Here is a 24,552-nt window from a genome sequence, read left to right on the forward strand (position 1 = left end):
AACATACAAATAAAGTTGGTTAATTGTTGATTTATATCGTAACACTGTTTTTATCATCGTCGCCCAAGCTCACAAGCTGATCCTTATTATCAACACCTGAAATAAATATATCATTTGATCTACCACTGGTAAATAAACAATTTTTGATGGCAGTAATCTCCTGAGCATTTAGACTAGATTTTAGAATATTTCATACAAATAAATGACACAAACCAGTGGTTCCCAACTCTCTGTGGGCTCAAGATAAGTGTATAAAAAATGAATATTTAGCAAGAAAATAAATGCTTATTTTTCTGAATTTACACCTTAAGGTCCCTAAAAAAAAATCTTTGTACATTTGTACTTTTGAGGTTGTGATATGTAGCACAACAAGCCAGCGAAGCTCTGTAAACAGAACCACGTTCCCGCACATGAACAGTAGCATCAGCCGGACACAGAACCACTCTTCAGAGACTGAAAACGTGATCGCTGTTATGAGTCTTTGGAGACGTTTCTAAATAAACTAATGTGCCCAAGCTCTTTTGGGTGGAGGAACATGTCACCCAGCACAACAGTGTGGCTGATTGATGTGTTTTTAATAGTTTTTGGACAACAACGGAGGTCTACAGCACATATAGATATATCAGGCTTTGGATACACACACACACACACAATACTCTCCATTTAACAATAAGAAAAAGATAGAAAATCACCAACTATACCATATGATTTAAGGGGTCACAAGCCAAAAAGGTTGGAAACCACCAACATAAGCAAGCCTTGTTGACAATTATAAACTTTTCTGTATAGAATCCATCAGGAGTATTTGTACAAATTTACATTATGTAAATATAGTTTTTATCTTCAGGCTATGCTTTGTGACAAAATGGCACATCAGAGCTAAATATTTAACCTCACACTTGCTGTAGTTTACAGTTTCTACCAGCAGGTGGCAGGCAATGTCAAGCAATAACAAAGCTGCTTTGTTACAAATTCCACTCCTCCTGGTTACATTACTTGCTTGCTATATGACAACCTGATGTGGCATTATGTTTCTTCTACTCTTTTTCTTAAACCTTACCAAAAACAATGAGTGACCTGACACTTCCTGTATAAGCTTCCTCCTGAGTACTGCTTGAATGAGCACGAAAACCAAGCTTCAAATTATGAATGAGGCCTATTTTCCATTGTCAGACTGTTAGCAGCCTGCAGGCAGGATGGAGACATTATGTAGAGTACATTTCAAACTGAATCCACAGGTAACTAAGCATTTAAACTTTGAAGTTTCAAGTGGATATAATTTACCATATGTAATGACAATATAAATCACAAAGTCACAAGAAAGAGTTTGAATTGTAATATTTTTATGACACCGTCAATGTACAGTATGTGCAGCTGATCTTATGAGGTTGGTTAAACCCAGAAGAGAAAATAAATACTGAAATAAAGGTTGTATTTGCAGCAACTGTTGTCTAGCACAGCAACAAGGCATGAGTTCATGTGAGACTGTGTGTATGTGTGTCTGTGTACACACTGCCTGTATGTCCTTGTCACATTGTGTTTGTCAGTGGGTCGTGTTATATCTTGGTGCAGTGACAGCATCAGTTAGCTGCCTGAGAGACATCAGAGATCATGTTCACGGTGCCACCAGGCAGCGAGAGGGCTGAGAGTTGTGCCGGCCACAGGGTCTGGGAGTAGATAATGTCAGCCGGCTCGGAGCAGGAGAAATGCGGTGGCATATGTTGTCTGACAGGGAAACGCCTGGCTGCTGTTGAGCAGAGAGGAGAGATGGACTGGTGGCTGATTGGAGTGACAGCTGTCAGGACATACTGTATGTATGTATGTGTGTGTGTGTGTGTGTGTGTGTGTTGGTGTTCCTGTACTGTTGTCCTTATGAGAACCAGTCTGAGCTTTAGACTCTGCAATTCTTGGAAAGTGACTTTATTTTGAGAGGTGTTTTTTTTACTTTTTAAGTCGGTTCAGGGATAGAAACCAGGTTTAGTAGTTAAGTTAGGATTAAAATTTCATTTCAGTAAATGTTAAAGTGAAAAGAAGCCACTGCTAACATTGAAGACACTGAGGTCATGCCCTCTGTGATATTACTGGAAATTTGGGGGTTTGGAAGTTTGCAATCTATGACTACACATACTGTATATAACACATTGTTTTTTTAAAGGCTAATTCTACCATTTTTTAATGAAATTTGAAAGCAAAGAATACATTAACTGAAATAAAATTAAAGAAACCACATAATGTCGGGGAAATATATAATGAAGGGGGATTACAGAAATTGTACATCACCAGACTAATAAATGAACAAATTGTGAGATTTTGGGATTTTAAAAAAAAGAGAGAGAACATTGTACAGGGTTTCTGTGGCTTGATAAAAAATCTTAAGTATGGGTGGGGCTCTGTTGGAGGAATTTGGACATATGACCACAGTATTTTTTTTTTTAAATTTCTGACTATGGCTCTTCCTGCTTTAGGATAAGAAAAGTTGAAACTAGTTTAGGTTTAAGACTTGGGTGGAATCATTATTATTATTATTTCTGTAACATGTAAAAAAAAATTGTTTAAAAGTCAGTGCAACAATGTGCCTCATTGATGTGTGTGTTTAATAGTTTTTGGACAACAATGCAGTTCTATGGCACAGAAGAAAAGGCTAATAAGCTGATACTTATTAGTATGTGGACGCATGCACAAGTGGTCGTGAGATGAAAAATGATGGAGATTATTACCAGGAGATAAGAAAAACAAAATTCTGCTACACAAAGTTCTTTATTTTTAAAACTTTGATCTCCTTTTTTGTTTTCATGCAAAATACTCAAATCAAATTTGACCTCTTCAGGCCTCTGAAAGTTATTAAAAAGAAACTTTGAGCAGGTAAAAAAAAACACTTAACTGTTCACAACACAAACACACGCGCACTGTGATGGGGGGTCACAAGTAGACATTGCTTTGTATTAAAAGGCCACACTTTTTTTATATTAAGTATATTCAAAGATCTTTGAATATACATTTTTATATTAGTTTTAGTTGAGCATGCATTTTGCATATAAAAGTAGATTTAAATTGTTTAAAGGCCTTACATTGTTCTGTAGTGTCTCAGTCTTACACTGAGACCCCACTGTGACAGTAATGACTAGACAGCAGGCTAAAATACCGAGCGCTGCCTCAGACAGGTGGACAATGGTGATAAGGAGATTTCCCAACAGCCACAGGAGGTGAATAGAAATGTTTTCGTGTATACCTGAACAAGTACAGTATGCCATTAAAGTTGCCAAGGTCAGAGATGTGATTCCCACCTGCAACAGTGTGCTGTAAGCTGCATCCACTAAATGCCAAATGATTTTTTAAATTTTTTGTTTCATTTTTTAAAATCTTTTATATTTGCAATATTTTGGGGGGGGGAAATTGAGGATAAATATAAGCTTATGAAGAGATTATTTGTTTTTCTCTCCTAGATATGTTCTCTTCCACTAACCGTAGTTCACTCTCTTCTTCAAACATTGCAATTAAAATTTATATTTATATATATATATAAACACTTTTAAAGTTTAATTGAAATCAACAACTGAATCCTCAATTTACAACCAAGAATCAGACCTCAAATATAATGAAAAAGAAGTTGGTTCAACCATCATTGCGGACCTGCACTAAACACTGAAGATGGAGGATGAGAGTCCAGGTAGAGAGAGACAGGCAGGAAAAAGAAGGCATATCCATCAGATTAACACACAGTAATGTCTTCCTGGTCTGGCTCCCAGCATCAGTGATTTATCAATGCAAAGCTAATAGCATCAATATGAATCTAACTAAAAATCAATATTTCATTACCTAATTGTTAGTGGGAATGAAGAAGGATGATTGTATGAGACAGCGTTTGAGAGCATCTGGAGTTCACAGAGACATCTGGAGGACAAACTCCAACAGTAACTGCACACTTAGTTACAACACACTTTTAAGGAAGAAGAAAAAAAATCAATGTCCACAGCTTTAATATGGTAAAACACCAACAACAAACAGACAAAATACAATGATTTGTTGTATAACTACTGCGAGGTTAAAATCATGTTACAACCTTACATTTTGACAAATAGATCCCAGCCTCACACACACACACACACAAAATGCAGTCTGATGAATCCATTAAAATAGTGATAGCTTGCCTTAAAAGGCTCAATGTCCCACAGATATCAATCCCACACAGTTGTCTCCAGCATCCATCAACAACATGTTGTCATTCACAGTCTGTTGGCAAATGTCAGTATGATGCAATTTAGTGACAAAGATTCCTAAAATAATGTCATTTTAATCCCTTCAGATGCTCTGAAGTTGAGCCATTAGATGTTCAAGTATGATTGACTTACCTTGTGAACCTTATTTTCCAAAAAAATCTGTTCTCAGTTTGATATTTTGTCTTCTTGTAAAGTCTAACATTTGACCTAAATGTATACTACACTCATATTGTATTTCAGATGATTTAACTGACTAGTTCCTCTTTGGATCAAGTCCTGCTGGTTTCTTATGTAGCCATCTGGGATAAAGAGACTGTCCTCCCAAGAAAAACGACACAATAGGTCGTAAATAGGACATATAGTAGCAGCCATAGTAAATACGATCTGGAGCAGTGGCGTAGTTGAGATTACGTATGTATATGTTGACAATCATTCGGAGGTGGTTGGAGGATATAACTCAACAGTGAACCTTGTCACAAGAAGCCACTGTTTGTTTCCCCATTTCCAACCACAAGTTTCACATTTCCAAAAGTGAGTCAGGACAGTTTTTTTTAAAAACATAACTACAATTGTCCCCTAACCTTAACCTTGTTGTTATAATTGAAGCCATGATGACAAAGGTCACCTATTGATCTGATTTGTAACGGTTTTGAAAAGCACAGACAAATGATGTTGTCCTACCAATTACTGCTGATAGGGGGCGCCATATTAGAAAACGCTCCTATGTGTCATTCAGGAGTGCACGTGGTCAAATGATGTATTTGGTCGTTTAATTTGGAGGATTTGTTGAGGATTAAAGTTTAACACCAGTTATTGTAGTAACCAACATGTTGGACAAAGAAGAGCTATAAAGGTTAAGTAAATTTTTTGTTAAGTATATGTATTTTTTCATTTTTATAAAGGCTAGATTAATGTTCTAAAATAGCTAGGCACTGTAGTTTTTAGCAAACATTACTCAAATAGGTGTAACCAGGTCATTTGTTGGGGACTATTTACTCTTTAGATTAATACACATTTAGTGCTGTAGTGAGCATTTACAGCAGCAGACGGTGTTTGTGGGATTGAACAAAAATAAACTACAGTGCCCACGTTCATCGCAACAAAGAAAAATGTCTCAGTGCAACAATGTGCCTCACTGATGTGTGTGTTTAATGGTTTTGGACAACAATGCAGCTCGATGGCAAAGAAGAAAAGGCTAATAAGCTGATACTTATTAGTAGGATAAATTCATTGTCGGTTTTGGTCTTCATGGGATTTGTTGTCATTAAGAGAAATATTGAATATCACTAGTCTTATCCTTTAAAATGTAAAATCTGTTTGTAGTATTGTATCCTCAATTTTCTTATTTTATTTACTTTTGTAAACATTGTTTTTTGGAAGATGTTGCCTTTATTTTATAGCTGACAGTGCAGATAGTGTCAGAAAACATGTGAAAGTAAGAGGACAGTAAATACCTACCTTCATTGTGTGTCGGACTATTTAGTAGGGGAAACCCAAAGGCAGCATACTGGACACTATACTAAGTATAACGGCACAGTTGTGTTGTCCATAAAAATCACACAATATGTTGTATTGTACATCTTTGGGTGTTTTCCTCAAATGAAACAAGTCTTGTGTTGTTTTTGCTCTCCAGCTCTTCTTGATGTTTCCTCTCATATAAACGTAGGGAAATAGAGTGAAATATTATCTAACATGGGGGTAATACCTTGGGTTTTACCCATCAGAGCAATAATTATTCTTCTCTCAGTCTTTCAGTTGCAAAGAAAACTCTTTGTTTATCATAAAAAGCAAATACATCAACTTTCAACACGTGAAAACAAAAAAAACATGTATTTAATCATAAGGCTGGTAACTTTCTCCATATTATAGCCTCTTCTAATAATGCATTTGTGTCCAATACATGAAAATATCTGAAAGGTAATCTTAAAATATGTGAAAAAATGAACCTGAATACAACATATCGTTTCACAAGACATCACCACATCTATTGTCCCCTTTTGAAAATAATTACATAGGGTTTAAAATACGTAAGTGACATCATGACTGTGTAAACACAATATAATTAAAGTGCGTAGTTGCGCTCACGTTGTGCTGTGAAGATGCCAGGGTCTCAGTGACCTGAGGTGAGCTTAAACTGGTTTGGAAATTAATTTCATGTTCATGTTCTTGAACTGTGATGTTGTGTAATTCACCATCTTCCTACACATGACTTATTATGCCTCCTTCAGCAGTTCCTGTAAAGGTAAGAAAATAAACCAGTTTGCAAGAAGTCCTTAAAGTCAGGGACAAAAGAAAATTGTGAAGAGTGTTGAGTTTGAAATGCGACATTTGACATTGAAAAAAGCCGAATATCGTATGTGTACTACAGCTACTATCACGTACCACGGCTATAAATGGAATCAAATTAGAGACAATTTCTAGATAATGAATATGTAAGAACAATAGATTCAAAATTGTTTATTTTTATATTTTGCATACAGAGATCCTCACATAATCCTACTTAACTGTCTGCTTTTCCTTGTGCTGTGACAATTTTGTTGCAGTGCCTTTGCATTTTTATGAAGTGCTACTTGGTCCCCTAAACACACTTGATTATTCTGATTTTTTTTTAAAAAGAAGCTTTAAAACTGACAATTTCAGCTCTATAAGTTTGTATTGTGCACTACTGACTCAGTTGGAAGCTGAATTCATAAAAAATGTCAGGACGACGACGTGCTGACATTCATTCTCCTGACTTGCTATCATGCAGGAATCTCAGAAGATTAAACAGCTGGTCACCACAATTTGGAGCACTATATATAAGACCTAAAGAAAATACATTTTCAGTAATTTTATCCTTCTAAGTCACTTTAACCAGTCAATAAAACAGCTCAGGAGCGGGCACTTCTAACCCTAACACTCACATTTGGATCTGTGGATATTATCCAGCTTCATGTGGCACTTATCATTTCTTTAAGACAATATTTACTACATTTCAGGCTCCACAACAAACCCTCTATCTCATTATTCCACCTCGAGGGAACCCCTGAGCAGAGATGCATTGGTTATGCATCATTTGGCACTTTAAGGAACTAAAAGAGGGGAAGCAGTAACATCTATCCCAAATAAAGTAGCCTGACTATGGATAAGAATATGAGAGAGTGTCTATCTGCATTATCAAAGACCTTGAAGGTATCACAGCCTTGGTTGTTAAAAAGACTGAGAGGGAAGATATTGTCAAAATAAATCTCGGAGGTAAAGGTATTATTTGTTATGTCAAAGATCTCACAGCGCGCCAACACTTGTTAATGCTTTTGTAATTTATGAAATGGTTATTTACAGGCTTTGAATCTGTAGCACCAAGTGGAAAGAGGGGGTTTTGGTTTAATTGCTATGGAGCAAAGTACACGACAAGGCCCAGGAACTGGAGAGAAGCCAGATCCCTCCACTGTGGAGCACTAATAACACATCACAGTGACAGAGATGCGCCTCCTCCCTACCTTGCTGTATCGATCTCCCATCTCGCTGTTAATAGTCCTGTTAAACACCAGCTCTTGGCTCTTTACTGTGTCCAAGCCCACTTAACAATAAAACTCCCCCTTCGCTCACCTTTTAAAATGCTTGAGAGGCAGCGAGACAGCTGCGGGCAAAACTGTTGCCGTTGGAAAGGATTCGCCTGCCTGCAGGATAGTATGTTCATATTTGTAGTCCCTAAAATGTGTCTTAATTAGTTTAAGGCAGGAATGTGTTGCTTGTATTGATTTGCAGGAGAATCCGCTCTTGCTTAACTTATCGGCATGATGCAACATTTATCAGATGATAAATGTGCACTTTGATAGTCACGTGTCAGGATGTTTAGTATTTTAGACAAATGTATTGAGGGAAAAAAGGATTATGTTACACAACTGTTAACACTATCATAATATTTCTGTCTATTGTTTCAATATTTCTGTCTATTGTTCCAAACATCATTATAACAGTAGATTATTTCTAAGATTTCAGCTTGTGTCTTTGCTTTTGTCCACAAAAGTAATCATCACTGCTGGGAATCAGTGTCATTTCTACTGACACTGGTTTGAGAACAACTAGCCAAAAACAAGAGATATTGTCTAAAATGTGGCATTTAAAGAGTAAATATCACTGAATTTCTCATGATAATATCTAAAAATGTTATTCACACGAGCATCAGATATTCCTAATGTCTGCTAAATTTACATGTTTAGGCAGTAAACAGTGCATTAGGTAATTGCCGATGTGGGAAGAGATGGAGGAGTACGTCATAGACAAACAATTGCTGCCCATGTAGAGCAGAAGTCCAGAGGGAGTCCAAGTCTTTAGTCAAGGACTTGTGTATTATTAGTTGAACGATATAAAACATGACAAAATGCCTACTCAAAGCGAATCAAAGATTCTCAACCCTTCCCACGGGGACATCTATGTAGGGCAAGAGCTCCTCGCATCTCTTCCTCTCTCTCCTGGGTGGCGTGCATCGTCAGAAACAGGCTGTAAAAACCTCTGCCATCCACAAACAATCACCACGAGCATATGTGAACATTTTCCTACCAACACTAACAAACTCTGCAAAGTCTGACAAGTCTTACAAAAGCTCGTTGAGCAGGGCAATCTGTAGTTTGAGAACATTTGATTTGTGATATTTTTGATTCCACTGTATATTTTAGGATGATTGTGATCTACTTTTCCTTAAATCGTTAAGATAAAGTTTACTAATCAGTGGTTTAATCTTCATTTTGAAACACAGCACTGGATTAAATTAACCTGTTTTAACTTGCGTTAGCAAAACTATAATTAAACCAAATCTTAGATGCATTTTTGTTGTGCAACCCAACAAACAAGAGGTAAACTAAGAGTAATTTGTCACAATTTGCCACCCTTTTGTGACAAATCCACACTGCCGAAAACCAAACTCTGCATGTGTCTGCCTTGAACGTGCCGAGATTAGAAAGAAAAAAAGATAAATTCTTACAGAGGGGGTGTATTTGTGCGTTGAAACTTTTTTTTTGATAGCGTGTTCCATCCCCTGCTGGAGCTCCTTTTTGGCAGAAAAAAAACAACATTTGAGTAACTAAACAGGAGCATAAGTGCGATGTTTGTTGCATTTGATTTCACTGATGCCTCAGGAAGGAATTTCTGGCTTTGGTGGTGAGGCTTTGAAGAGAGTTTTCTTAAAGGTGTGCAATGTTTTTCTTGTCTCAAAGCAGCATTTTATTTTTATTTATCCTGCTAATGTCATGTTTCCAGACGCACACACACACACAAGACACACACACACACTCAGACATGCTTAGATCAGAGAAATGTTAAAACGGAATATGCAGTACCACAGGCTATAAGATTAGAAGTGTTCATATATGAACCAGAAGGAGAGGTCAACGTTCGGTTTTAAATGCTCTTTGGTCTTTTAAAAACAGCTTATTATTCATTTTCATCTATACTGCTCTCTATCATAACATTTAGTCTCAACATGTACGAATCCTCTTAAAAATGTATGTATACTGTATGTGTGTATTCCAACTGAATCTATCTATAGCTTTTTATGGAGCTTTCAACTGCATCTCACTGTTTTCATCAGTGTGCTAACTCCCACAACTGCGGACACTAGTAATTTAACCTCAAATTCAAATTTTTTTAATGTCAAACTACTGTTTTCAAGGTCAAAAATGAACTTTTAATGTTTGACAATAAAGACATTTTCATGGATATAAACTTCAGTAAGTGATGAAGCTAACTGATGATGTGGTGTGAGCAAACCACGATGAAGAAAAATGTGAGCCTGTGTGTGTTTGGTAGCAAATAAACTGGCAGTTAAACTGTAAACTGCGTTAAAAAAAAAAAGAGACCACGCTGGCATCTCACATTACACAATCTATCAAAACATCTACTTTAACTTACTTTAGAAAAAAGTATCTACTGTATATTTTCTACAAAAAAAGGCCTCTTGACTTTGTAATTAAATGCTATTTCAAAGTGTGGCACAATACACTGACATTTCTCCGCTGATGTGCGTTATTTATCACTGTCCTGGCTGTAAAACTCAGGTGCTCTGACTGTGTTCATGCAGTGTTACCAAATGATTCATAAACTGCTGAGTCTGCACTTTTGCTGGAATGTGAACATTTTTCTCCTGAAATGTTCGCCATAATAGCTCCGTTCTGAATTATAGCGTTGCTGAAGGTGGCAATCATGTTGCCAAATTAGTCATCCTAATTTGACAAAGAAAAAAAAAAAAAAAAAAAGGACATACAGAGAAAAGACAACACAAGTATTTTTCTCTTACAGGGGAGATGCTTCAGTTGCAGCCTAAATATACTCATTTCTCTCTCTTTCTTACTGACACACACACTCTATGTTCAACTGAAAATCAATACGATCGGTTTAAAACAGTTTTTCTAACAATACCAAAAGCTGTAGTGGCTCCAGATCATCTTTGTTTCTTTATCGAGTTTTTCGAAATGACTCTTCTGGGAGATGAAAGATAAAGTGAAAGAAACGTTTCTCACAGCGAGGCCCCTGAGGCTCGGCTCTTGGATCCCTCACCACTACACAGGACCCGTCATGCTTGTCATTTCAATGTTCCTGAAGGTCGCTCCATCTGAAAGGCCGAGAGGGAGAGAGGTGAAGAAACACTTGCTGACGTCAGGGTGCAAAATAAATAACTTGAAATGGTACGATAGAGCCTCCCTCATATGATCAATATTACGTTCTTTTAGACTAACATGTTTGTTTTCACTCTTAATGGGAGCATAACTATGATTTACTTGCGATATCTTCCAAAAAGTTAAGTTTGACATGTGAAAAAAAGAATAAGCACACAAGCATTTGGTACAAAGCTGTTTAGAAAGATTAAATTTTATAAAATGATTTCAGATAAATATTGATCTGGCATGCAATAAGTGTATTATCACTTTCTTTAGGCCTATTGATACTTTATCTGGTTTTCACTGAAGAGCTAGGAATGATTAGGATAGTGGTGTGATTGGTTGCATTTTATTTTTAGCTGTTTATGTCTCACTGTCTCTTGCTTTGAGGAGCTTGTGAGTAGCATCTTGTGCACAGATTTATATTTAAATATGTATAACTATGGTTTAAACCTCACAAGCTTTTTGATCTGTTGCTTAAGTAATTAAACAGTCGCAGAACCTGCATTGGACTGAAAACCTTTGAAAAGATGTTTTATCTTGTTCGGAGCGTTCTGGTTGTATTTTTTGAGGTTGGATGCTGGTCGATACACTTTCACAGGAGGAGACAAGTTCTCTAAATGTCGTTGCAATTCCTGCTGGTCACCAACAGAGGCTGATAAAGGTCACGGTCATACATGACTTCATGTCCTGTGAATAGTGATACAGTGCTGAACATATTTAGGTAATGTGATATTTACAGTCCTGCACTGGTTCCAATCACTCTCCATCTTTCTTTCTTTGTCTCCAGTTTAATTGCTTTACTGCCCGCTGAATACCCTTCCCTTCCTTCTGCTTCTCTCTCTCTCTCTCTCTCCATTTTTTCCTTCTCAGCCCTCAGCCCTCACACAAACACACACATACACACACACACACACACACACACACACACATTTCCTCTGGCCCCGAGTAAGGCCTCACCAATGCGGGCTGACGAGAAGTGACAGCTCTCTGTATCACTCCCTGGCACTGACAACTGACAGATGGATACCACTCACACACACTGCAGGGGAAAAGAGAGAGAGAGACTCAGAGGTCGAGGAAGAAGAAAGTGCCAAGGAGGATGATTCTCCAGCATTATTCTCTTTTCATGGGGCTGCTGTGTGATTGAGTGCTGGGTAGAATAACAAGCTTGTGTCATGCCAACCTTAAGCTCTTTTCTCCTTGCAGACACAAACAAATATGTACACACACACACACACACACATACTGAGTAGAGCGAGAATACCTGCACTGGAGCTGCCTGCGATAACAAGAAAGTGGTTGAAAAGTGAAGAAAAAGCGACTTTTCAATCTGAATATACTGTGCGTGTTATAATAAAAAGTATATTATTGATTTGGTTTTTAATATGGTAGCTGATTATTAATTACAGCCTGAAAATTATTTTAAAAAACAAATCAAGTCATTTTCAACTACAGTGTATGTGGATACTCAGATTTTTGGGAGTGAAGATGGGTATTTCTGTGGATGAGCTGCAACAATTAAGTGATTAATCAAATAGTTGCCAACTATTAGATTAATCACCAACTATTTTTATAAACGATTAATCGATTAATGAGAATAATTGTTAGTTGCAGCCCTACTGAAAACATATTTGTCAGGTTGTTATTGTTCTGCAAAATTGAAATTATAATTCCTCTTATTCAGTATTTATGCGGTGTATGTAGGGTTGGGAACCAAAATCTGGTTCCAAATTAGAACCGAATCCAAAATGCCAAGAAAAAATTAGAATTTCGGTTCTCCTTATTGGTTCCTAATCACGATAACACTTTATTATTGCTAACAAAAGCTACATATCTGCCAGGACCTGTCTATGTCATGCATCAACGTAACAACGTGTTGATTTGTTTAGATATTAGCATGCATGGCTAACTTCACCTCAGAAGTGAAAGATGGACCACAGTAAACTTTCAAAAGTGTGGCTTCACTTTATTAAAGAAAATGACAAAGCAAAATGCAATGCATGTGGGAAGCTAATTAGCTGCAAGTCAGGTTAAACATCAAATTTAAACATCAAACTTTTAAGGCAGCATGGCGTCGATCTGAAATAATGTCCAGTGTTTGATGGTCTCCTAGCCCGAGTGTGTCATCAGCCAGCGCTAGAACCTCACTAGCACCTCCAGCAGTGCCAGGAACACCAAGCTGCGACACACCGTTCTCTTTGGCAACAAAGGGAAAGATTACCAAAGAGGAAACTAAGAAGTGTCAAATACCACAATATCCACAAGAAAATGTATGTACTGACTGTGGATCATATATTTTTATTGTGTGCATTTACTTTGTGAATGTTTGGTTAAAAAGACTTATTTTAATGAAACAATTAAAGTCAAAGTAAACGCTTAAAAGAATAAAGATATTTTGTTATCTAACATTTGATCTCTTATTTTTACCATATTGGAATTGAAACTGGGAATTGATGAGAACCGGAATCGATAAAATTCAAACGATACCCAGCATTAATGTAAATGCGTGCTTACAGTATGTGCTGCATATTCAGAAACACACTTTGTTATCTTGATCACTCACATGCCAGATGTTTTTAACATGTTGTCACTGATGTGAATACCTTGTTTGATCGATGACAACACATTCAACTTGTGAATGTGAAGATATTAACAGTTCTCTGTTTTGACGCATCAGAGAAACTACGTGGATCCATCAGAGCATAACGTCTGTTTCCGTTTTATCAGTATTATCATATGATGTTGATGTTTTTGACAAAGAAGAGACAAAAGCATAAATGCATTTTGTTTTAACTTACATCTGGTGTCCATAATGATTTTTAATTAATAAATTGCTAATATGTCCACCAATGTGATGGAGTAAAATAGACAAACAGGCACATTAACAGTTGGCAGGAGAAACACATTCTACTCAGACAAATGCTGATTGGCTGGTTGGCTTGTACTGGTCTTTTTGACATTGCCAATAATGTGAATTTAAAATACAGTCAGGATAATGGAGGCAATGTTTCATACACCATGTCTGTATCACCATGCATCAAAATAAACTGTTTAAAGCAAGTAATATCAAGTTTTAGCTGTCATAGTTTTCAAGTTTTGCAGTGATTGATTAAAATAAACAGAACCTTCTGAAAAAAAACTGCTGTGCTGCTGCGGCAACAATGCGAAAAAAACTGTTTTAGAGAAAGGAAACTGAAGAAAATATGCAGTGATTCCCAAATTTTGAACTGAAGATTACAATGTACATATTAAATTCTCTCATGTAAACATAGGCTCCTGTCTAGTGTTGAAAATATGTTGATTCATTAGTTAATCTGAAAAAGTGTCTGAGTCATTGTTTATGTTATTTTTAAAGCATGACACCAAACTATTGGCTGGTTCCAGCTTCTCAAAATGTGAGAATTTCCTACATTTCTCTGTTTCATATCATTACAAATGGAATATCGTTGGGTTTTACACTATTGGTTGAACCAAACAAGATGTGTAAAGATGTCAACTTCAACTCTGGGGGATTCTGATGGACATTTTTCACAAATTTTTGAAATTTTATAAACCTTTTGAGAAAATAACTGATATTAATCAACTATGAAAACAACTACTAGTTGCAGCCCTATCATATCAAATCTATCATGGACACCAAGGGCTTTTTGTCACCATTACTTTGTGCATCTCTTGATGGTTTGTTTGGTGTGCTGGATATAATTTTGTCACCCACAGCGAGTAGACAAAACGTTGGAAATGTTTAACAGCAGAGGCAAGCAGCTAAAATCTTCTTTCATTTCTGTCATATCAGTCTTGCTCTATATGTGGTGAATAAGAAGAGCAGGACAGCCTCCACTATCCTGGAGGGATGAAGGAAGTAGAGGTCTACTTTGTACTCTGCGCTCCAATTCATCTTTTTGCTAAATAATTGTGCAGCTTTGTTTGAACTTCTGTTCTTTGAAAAAAACCACATAGAATATTAATCATCAAACTATTTTTAAAGGAAAAATAGTTTTGTTTGATATTTCAGTTGTTTAATAGGCAGGTTGATACATATTGTAGATACATTCAAAGTAAATGATTCATGATAAATTATGCTACAGGTAGCAAATAAAAATGAAATGCACTTTTTTTTAAAGAAAAAACAGGCTGTTTTCACTGTTAATAAATAAAAAATATATATCTTGTGCTTTCAGATACGAGTTGATTGCCTGTTAGTCACAAAACAAATCTATTTTCACCTCAGTTGTTTGGCTTAGTCGTATTCACATGAGAATCAATAGCCAGGTGGTGATTGTGGTGTGACTGACTCAATAACACAATCACCTGCAGAAGAGTGGGAAGTGAGGAAAAGAGAAGATGAAAGGAAATTCTGGCAGCAAAGGAAACCCCAGAGGAACGACGCTAAGCAGACACAAATCAAAATCGAAACGGACACTGCAACTGCACACGACAACAGCAGAGGATTTAATATTATCTGCATCTTCTTTTAACCATGTTTTCCTAAAAATGCAGTACTTTCCCAAAACAACAGGAACAGTGAATTCAAAGTCTCCTCTCAGATCTGTCACCGTGAGCGCTGTGAAACACCTTCTACTCTAAGAAATAAAATTTTACACCAAACCGTAAGAGCCACACAAGGAGATTTTGCAAAGTTGACACACACTAAGCATCCATACCGAGTCTGATTGAACTAATAAGCTCATGCCTGAAACCGTAAGTGACACTCTAGAATAGCAACAGTGTCAAGTCTCAAATGGGCGACGCCACACCAAGGCGATGATGACACAAGTATTGTGTATAGGAGGTGAAGAGTATGGTAATGTTGTCAGCGCACCCTGAGGCCTCGGAGCCATCACACAGCAAAAACAAGAAGCTCTGAAATACGCTGTCTCGTTACCGGCTGGCACATATTCTGTCAGTCCTCCTAACGCCAGACAGCTGCTCTGATTACTTCCTCCCCACTTCCTACATCCCTCCTGCTTGACCTTTTATAATTACGTAAAATGATATTTATTTTCCTCTTTTCTGGAGGCAGAAATCTCCCAAACATAAAAACTTGTGATCATGATAGCTGGAGTCTCATGTGATCATCATAACTGCAGTCTCTCTTGAGCGTGATTGCTAGTGTGTTGATAGCTAAAGGCAGCTTGTTTTCTTGGAGAGAACAGAGTCTGATGAGTTTGGTTCTCAGCCAGGAGGAGTGTACTGAAAGAGGTGGGGGGACTCAGATCTCTGGAAACCTCACAAATATCTCAGGAATAGTCAGATTTCAACTTGTGGTTTTGATTTTGTTGGAATGAGGAAATCTTGTTCTTTAGGTTTAATATTTGTTTTGACATTTCTGCAACAACTGGGAAGCCTTGTGAATGTTTATTGTTCTGGACGATAGCTAATGGATGGATCAACTCAAATTTTATCCATATCTTGACCTGGGAGCAGAAAATTTGCAGTCTTGTTTCATAACTAGTCATAACAGCTTGCTAAAGAATGTAGCTTCACCATGGTGTTGCTCTCAAGTCGCTTAAAGGTTGTTGTTAATAGGATGTTATATGTTGTTTATTACTGAGATGCGCTTCTCTAGCATGCTTATCATACTATGTGTAGGTTGTGGCATAAACAATTCCATTCAAGGCACTCAAGTGGAAGGTTAAAAATGAAAATCCTATAATAAAGGGCCAGAAACATTATAGGGCTTTTGCATTATAAAAATACAGAGGGTGTGCAGATGCAGTATGAGTTTTTGTACATTAGCAAATCCAGAGTGGCGTTGTCAACACTTTGTTTCACTGTAAAAGCCCAACACTGCCTTCACATTTAAAAACATTTTTTTGCACTTTCTGGAATATCTTTGCATGATTTACAGTTCAAAAAACTCTTAATCTTGCACTGGCCCTTTATGCAGCCCCTCAGTTCAGCCTCTGTCAGAAACAGGCCATTTTAGCTCCTGTCTCCTTATGAGCCCACTCTGTTCTGATTGGCCGGCTCCTGGAAGCTGCCCATCTGCAGACTTCCAGCAGGCAGGAGGCTACATAAACAAACAGTAGTAGTTGGATTTCATTTCTTTTTCTCATTCTTTACTTGAAACCGCAACTTCTCAAATACATCTGCACATGTTAAGGCCTGAATCCGATCTGAAATATGCGAGTGGACAACGACCTTAGCAACAAAAGCCTTGGAATGGACGTTCGTTTGTGGGCACGTGCCAACAATCTGGTGTCATCACGAGGAGGAAGTGGAGGTAATTTTGCAAACAGAGCGTTCAGAGCAGGCTGAAGCCCTGGCTTTTGACTTTCAGGGAACATTTTTACATACATTCACCTCAAGTTTTGGACTTTTGACTTTTTCATGTTTAACATAGACATCCGATATCATAATGGTATAAAAATAACAGGAATGCCTGATATTTCTCCCTTAATTAAGTCACAGTTTTGCAATGATACCGACCCAGCAGACCTCAAACTAATCCAACCTTTTGATTTCTTACATTCAGTGAAGAAGACACTTATTCAATGTACAGAATATAAATTCAGCCACCTCATTTCCCGCGTCGTCTCCACAAAACAGTTATTTTTTCCACTATCAGTAGTAAAATAGTAAAATCTGCTCTTTTCAGTCACTAAAATAAATCCCTCCTACACACATACACAGGCACACTGAAGAAATCTGCCATGAAACTTAATCACAAAAGGTCATGTTGGCGAGGGAGGAACAGATTAAATTAGCATAGTATTAGATATGGAAAATGATTTCTGTCAAATCAAACTGTAGCACAATTATAATATGTTAATTACTTATTTCATTAAGGAAGTTGATTGCAGTTCACAGATGAAATCATGCGGGCAGAGACACCTGGAAAGAGGTGATGAAGCTTGAAACCCGTCTCTCCCTCTTCTGTCCCTCCACTCTGACTCTTCTCGTTTCCTCTCCGCGTCCTCGTCATCGTTTCTCATCTATTCCCGCTCTGCCTTTTCACGTACGCGTTAATTGCCTGAACGCGCCGCACAAAAATGCTTCAAAGGGCGCAGGACTTCTCATTTGTTCATCAAAGGGAAGATGATGAGGGGGAGTGAGATCATATGACCTGCCCACAATGCTCCTCAAGGGAAGTGAGGAGCGGATTCAGTGTGTGAGGCAGCCAATGAAAACATGGAAATAGGAAGATTTTTCACTGAGTAGACTGGATAAACAAGATCAGATTTTACCAATTAGTGTTATAATAACATGGAAATGTTTGTAATAGTAGAAAATATGATCATTGGTTGTGTGTCTGTTGAGAGAAGAGCAAAATAAATCATTGTAAAGTTTACCTCTCTAAAGTTTTATGAAGGTTTTGTTTTATGTTCAATCTGACCCAAAATTCATCATGTTTGTGAAAACCTTTATGGACATTTAACAGGCAGCTACAAAAGATTGACCCAAAAAATGCATCAGTCTGAAAATGTGAGGATTGCTGAAGCCTTCATTGTTTGGATGGTTTGTGGTGTTGAAGCAACACCAGTTTTCATGAGTGAATCTTTGTGGTTAGAGAGCACTGACATGAATTAAAAAGGCCATTACAGATACAAAAGAAACTGCAAATAAGGAAGCAATACATCAGTGAATAAGATAACAGACGGCTCTACCTTTAGGTAAGAAAACAGGTAGCAGTTTTATATATAGGAGGGTCATTCGCATTGCTTCAGCAGCCTCAGGAGACATATAGATTATCAACTAATCACTTTTTCAGGCATCTTCAGTTAAGACATACTGTAAGAACACAACAGCCTGTCAAACTAGACACCTGCTTACAACTGTATACAGGGTCAGAACATGGGGTTTTGTATATGCACTACAGGATTTTTGTCACACAGCAACAGAGGGTATTAGAAAAGGCTGGGAAAAGGAGTTAGGCATAAAGATACTGGGGGATATGTGACTAGGCGTTGAAATATGTCAGTTCTTGTTCCTTCAATGCTCGACATTTTCTAATACAATTAAAGATTCTACATAGATTGCACTACTCAAGTGTAAAGTTTAGAGCTGCAACCAATAAGAAAATTAATTGGCAACCACTTTTAGATTAATCGCTTTGAGTCATTTAAAAAAGAAAAAAGCTAAACTTCTCTGGCTCCAGTTTCTTAAATGAGAATATTTTCTGGTTTCTCTAGTCTTCTATGGTTGTAAACTTAATATCTTTGGGCTGAAGACTGTTGGTCGGGACAAAACAAGACATCTCAGGTTGCATGTTGGGCTTTGAGAAACAGTAGTTAACATTTTCAACATTTGATTATAGACTAATCGATTAATTGAGAAAATAATCGTAAGATTAATCGATAATGAAAATAATCGTTTCTTGCAGCCCTGGTAAAGTTAGACAAAATATTTCCAGGAGGTACTTCCAGTGTGTTAGAAGTGTAATTTGTCTGATGCAGATTTACTTCATAATCATGCCTTCAAATACAAGTACTGGAACCAAATATTTAGTGTTTTTTCAAAGGTGCTCAACATTCATATTAGTCCAGATCCTATCTGAATAACTGTTGGAACTTCTGAGGATGTAAGGAAGCTGCAAGTGGGGCAACGACACTTGCTGTTTTACAGCATTATTAATTCAAAACAAACTCATACTGATGTTTTGGAAAAAGAAGGAAGTGCCATAACTCAAACAATGGCTGAGGATCAGATATATCCTCAAGGACAAGCTTCAAAAGTTTGAAAAATTTGGCAGCCACTACTTTTGCACTTGGAAAGGAAGAACAGTTGAGATGGACTGTGTGTATTAGATGACTCAGATAGCAGTCCTAGTGGATTTGAGAGGTTGCGTTAAGAGTCTGTTGTACTTGCACCCAGTTTAAGTTTTGTACTGTGTATGTATGCACGGTGGATTGGCTGTTACAGGGTATATTTAAAAAAAAGAAGCATTATGTGTTTGTATTATAAGTTACTGGTAGAAGGTGGCCTCTTTGAACTCACATGGAACAGACTTATAATGTGACTACAGAGAATATACAAAGTTAATATTTATACATGTTAAAAAATTAATCATAAATACAGCAGAGCGCAGCACAGAAGAGATCAGAGATTAACCACAATAAAACATTAGATTAAGCATTAAACACAGTCCAACACCAGCTATTATACAGTATGTTATCTGCTACAGTTTTATCTAGAAGCCATGTTGCCAACAAACCACCTCCGACTGTAGAGAAGAATATACTATCTAGTGAACTGAGAAAAATCTTAACCCAGCAATGTACCTGACAGAGCAGCAGCAGCAGGCTAAGACACATCAAATATGCAGCACATCATTATGAGCTTAATAAACTATAAATACGCAGCAGATGACCATTAATATGTGGATATTAGCTCAAGGTTGGCAATGAGTGTAGCAGCAGCGTGAAGCATAGAACAGGAACAGGCTCATCAGTTAGATGTAGTTATGATATAGAGAGTAATAATCAAGCAAGCTGAGATATGGTCCATGCTTTGGGTGATATATTTATGCTTTGCTGAACATGAGGTATGCATAGAGAAAAGAAGAGAATCTGTAGGTAGAAAACAAGCACAGTAAAGAGGAGTAAAAGTTCAGGTTTGCCAGTCAATCAATATTACAGTACAGGTAAATAATTATCCTTTGTAAAAGGACTGTTTGCAAGATCACAGTCATGTTTACATCCCAAGAGCCAATAAACCATTTTACCATCTACTGGAGACTTAATTGCATTAGAAAACTGGTCGCCCTTTATTTTATAGTACACTTATAAGACGTAATAAGCCATACTTTGTATCAAATTAGACAAAAACTGGAAATAATATGTTCTTTATTAGACAGTAAACAAACACAGTTATACCCTTTTCACACCACACACCTAAATTATGCTGTAATTAGAAACTTCATATAATGTCGTATTAGACCCAAAATATCCAGGATACTCTGCTGATTGTACAGGACCAACCAAAGAAGGAAAGTAGCAGATATGTGATTTCACTTTAGTTTACAGTGCAGTTCTGTTGTAATGTGTCGCAAATTATCCTCTAAGAAAGTCTAATTAAGGGTGTAACAGTGGGAAACAAGGCAGCTTCCATAGCCTAATGTTACCGGGGTTGGATAGTGATATGGCATTAAATGGTCTGATGTCTTGACTGGTATGGGAGGGAATAGAGCGTTGAGGAAGCATTTATTAGGCTTTGTATTACTACCTATAAAAACATGGGCGCAGATCCCAGGGAGCTTGGAGGGGGCAAGTCCCGTTGCGTGTACTAAACTAAGTGAGAATTTGGGAAATGAAGTTAATGGTTTACTTCATCCTGCTACCTGTGTTTGCTATTGGACTACATCCATCTCTTTAGCATCTCTGTAGCAGTGAGTTTTGTCTTTCAGTGAGTGACTGGTGACCACTAAACCCCAGCACAGACTGAGCTGCTGCTGGAGAGTAAACAAGCAAATACTGTGCCAGCAGCTCTGTAAAATAGATAAATATGTATAGTCATTGCCCAAAAGTGAATCATTAAAATATATTTTAAACCACTATTAATGGCAAAAATGATAGCAACATGTCACTTTTTTGATGTAGCCCCTAAGTTTTCAACAACTTGACCACAAATGACCCTCTAAGAAAGTGAAACTATGTTGAATAAAAGGTACAAATAAATGTATTGTCCTCTGAGCTCTCAGTGTTTTGTCTTGACTATTTTAAAGGCTATGCCCGATATAAAATGGCATTAAATTAATCTAATTACAGCCTCTGTTGTCTAATTAAGCTATCACAGGCCCATGTTGGTAGCATTAAATGTGGTGTCTAATAACAGCATCATTTGGTAGTAATGATAAAATAGCATCTAACTGTAGCATATTTTGGATCTGATATGGCATTGTATTGATTTCTAATTAGACTATGATCTTGTAAAATGGTGTCTAATAGTGTATGAGGATCTCCTATTTGGTTTCTAATTAGAGTATAATTTTGTATACTAGTGTCTAAGTATATTATATTTTGGGACTAATATGGCATTATATGCAGTTTCTAATTACAGCTGATTTAGGTGTATGGTGTCTAATTAGTGTATAACTGTGTTTGTTTACTGTCTAATAAAGAAAATATTTCTAGTTTTTGTCTAATTTGATACAAAGTATGGCTTATTACGTCTTATTAGTGTACTGTAAAATGAAGTGCAACCAGAAAAACTCCAAGACAACAACAGTAACCAAGCAGAAGAAATATGTCACACACCAAAAAAAAGCCAATAAAATGTGAATATTCAATAATGAATGCTCAGATGTGAGTTCTCATTTCACCACTACAAATCAACAGCATGAAGGCCAAGAAAAAACAACCAAAAGTTAAATAAGCACCATGAGGAAATAATTCACAATTGCTGTATTATCAAAGCAAATATTGCACATAGCAGCCAAAAAGAAGCACAAGAGCAGAAATAATCAGCCAGCAGAAGCCAAAGACAACACAATCAGACAACGTAGGCTACACTGTTAAATGTTACTGTATCGACCGAACACAGCCATGCATGTACATGTACAGTAAACACAAGCAGCACACACTAACCTTGTTGAGGTGATCAGTAGAGTAAATCCCATTGGATGGATCTTCTGTGGTCCCAGACTGCAACAGCAGGACAGGAAAACTCCCTTTAAGTGTGTTTGATGCTATCAGCTGATCTGGCAAACGATCAGGCAGAAGAAAACTGGAATATTTCCTCCACCAAAGCGACATGATCACACTGTTGGCAGGGAAGATTGTTTATGAAAAAAAAGATGCAGCAGAAATAACAAATGTTTGCAGCAGCTTCACAGCAGATTTAACACACCTGCATGCAGTTCAGCAGGTGAGCGGCGTGGTAAAAGAGTGGGTGGGGCTTTGACGTGTTTAAATAGACCGCCTTGTACTGCAGAAGGTGCGTTGGATATATGCTGCAACCAGGAGAGTTTGTCACATGTGAGTGTAGCTTATGCTAATTATCTGCCTGAACCAGCTCAGAGAGGCCTCACTACATTCAAAGTTGAGAAGAGACATTTTCATTTTCCCTTCATGTTTCATGTTCATTTTTCAGTTGCAGGCTACTAACATAGAAATTTGATAAAAATATTTGAATGTTAAAACAAAAAACAAAAAAAAACAACACAAATAATAATAATAAAATACTCCAAAATCTACATGTCGTTGTTTCACTGTGTGTTCATGTTGTTTGATGTCTATCTGATGTTTTTAGGTTGAATGGACTGTACAATAAGTGTCATGATGGGAATAAAGAGCCAGTCGGATGAGGTGGGATGTTATGACAAGAGACAGATTATCAAACAAAACAATCTCACCTCAAGATCTTTTTAGTAGCTGTTCTGGAGCTTTTGATCATATCACATGATCTTCATCCGCAGATGGAGTTGCCCGGTTGTTATTTTTCTGAGCACTTGAAGGATTTCTCATCCATGTTGTCCTAAAAATTGGACTTCAAAGTTCATTCTTGACTTTGGAAACAGCCGCTAACAAAGCATCGTCACCTCAAGGTCTATTTAGCAGCTGTTGTGGAAATTTTGACCATATCCCACAGGCTGTGACCAAAATCACTTCCTGTTTACTACACAGTGCACTATATTTACTGTCCAACGTTTTATTTGAGTGTCCAATTTCTGAGTATGAAATTTATGCATCAATGCCCTCAAAAATTCCCACAATAGAAAGAAAAAAGTAAATTATAGACCTTCAACACTCCACCTGTCAGTGATGATGCAAAATAATGAACATTCATAAGTGTAAAATCTCATTTTACTCCTCATTTCAGAGTAAATTATTGAAGGTCTATAATATAGGTCGTAATGAATAAGTGAGAGTGGGAGTAATTTTAGACACAGCCATGATCTTCATCAGAGATGGAGTTCAAATTGTTCAAATTTCCAATTTTTCTGAACACTTTAAGGACTTCTCATTCATGTTGGCTTAAAAGTTGTGTTCATTCTTGACCTTGGAAACAGTAGTTCCTAAAAGTATCTCTCCAGTTCAAATCAGAGAGTAGATTTGCCTCCACTGTGGTGAGACAACGTGTTAATGCACATTTTTAACCGTAGGCTAGTGAGAACAAAGGATGCTCAGTTGCGCGGCTACATTTGCCTCGTGGCATGTACGCTGCTTATTATATCTGTGTGGAGGACCCAGTCCATCAGTGCCAAATGGATTTGTAAACATCCACACATGCTCAACTTCTGAGCAATAAATCATTCAAAAAAAGCATTCATATTTCACCAAATTGGATACATTTGTGGCATAATTTATAATCTAATCAATGGCCAGAAAAGTTTAAGCTGATCTGAAACCTCTCGCCCTGATTGAAAGACTGACACGTCTTATGTGAGTTACTGAAAGGCTGAAAGACGAAAGGCAATGATGGCAATGCTAAATGACACTTGCCTCTGACAAGTGGCAAATGGAAAGGATTAACATAAGCCAATGAGCTTCAGAATGAATATATGTTCAAACCTCATTTGAAGTGGCATCTGTGACATTGCCATGCCAATTTTGAGAGAATTCAATCTGCCGGCATCAACTCTCTAAAACTGTGATTGGACTTGTGAAGAGACCAATTTGCTTCTAAATGTGTGCAGTCAAGGCTCTTTGTGATTATGATACGATATCTGTATCTATTCTTGAGCTTCAGCTGTATTCTCAACTCCATCAGCACTCAAATTAGCCTTTCTTATCAAGTATTTGAGGGAAGATTAGAAC

General features: G+C 37.2%; 1 protein-coding gene across 10 annotated transcripts in view; it reads right to left on the reverse strand.

Moving 5' to 3' along the window:
- LOC121913699 (relaxin-3 receptor 1-like) overlaps nucleotides 1-22,748 on the reverse strand; it is a 64,573-nt gene extending 41,825 nt beyond the window's left edge. For 3 of the 10 annotated variants that reach the window (XR_006100357.1, XM_042436455.1, XM_042436454.1), the window contains exons 1-2: nucleotides 22,643-22,748; nucleotides 22,381-22,555 (exon numbers count right to left, since the gene is read on the reverse strand). The gene's annotated coding sequence lies outside the window, so the exon portion shown is untranslated. Of the gene's footprint in view, nucleotides 1-1,355; nucleotides 1,748-5,967; nucleotides 6,452-10,714; nucleotides 10,807-12,820; nucleotides 13,052-20,292; nucleotides 20,365-22,380; nucleotides 22,556-22,642 lie in introns of those variants that run through there. The other 7 variants (XR_006100350.1, XR_006100351.1, XR_006100356.1 and 4 more) reach the window with 7 other exon arrangements.
- Between the last annotated feature and the right edge of the window lie 1,804 nt (nucleotides 22,749-24,552).

This window comes from Thunnus maccoyii, chromosome 15 (genome assembly GCF_910596095.1).
Source record: "Thunnus maccoyii chromosome 15, fThuMac1.1, whole genome shotgun sequence".
NCBI lineage: Eukaryota > Metazoa > Chordata > Actinopteri > Scombriformes > Scombridae > Thunnus > Thunnus maccoyii.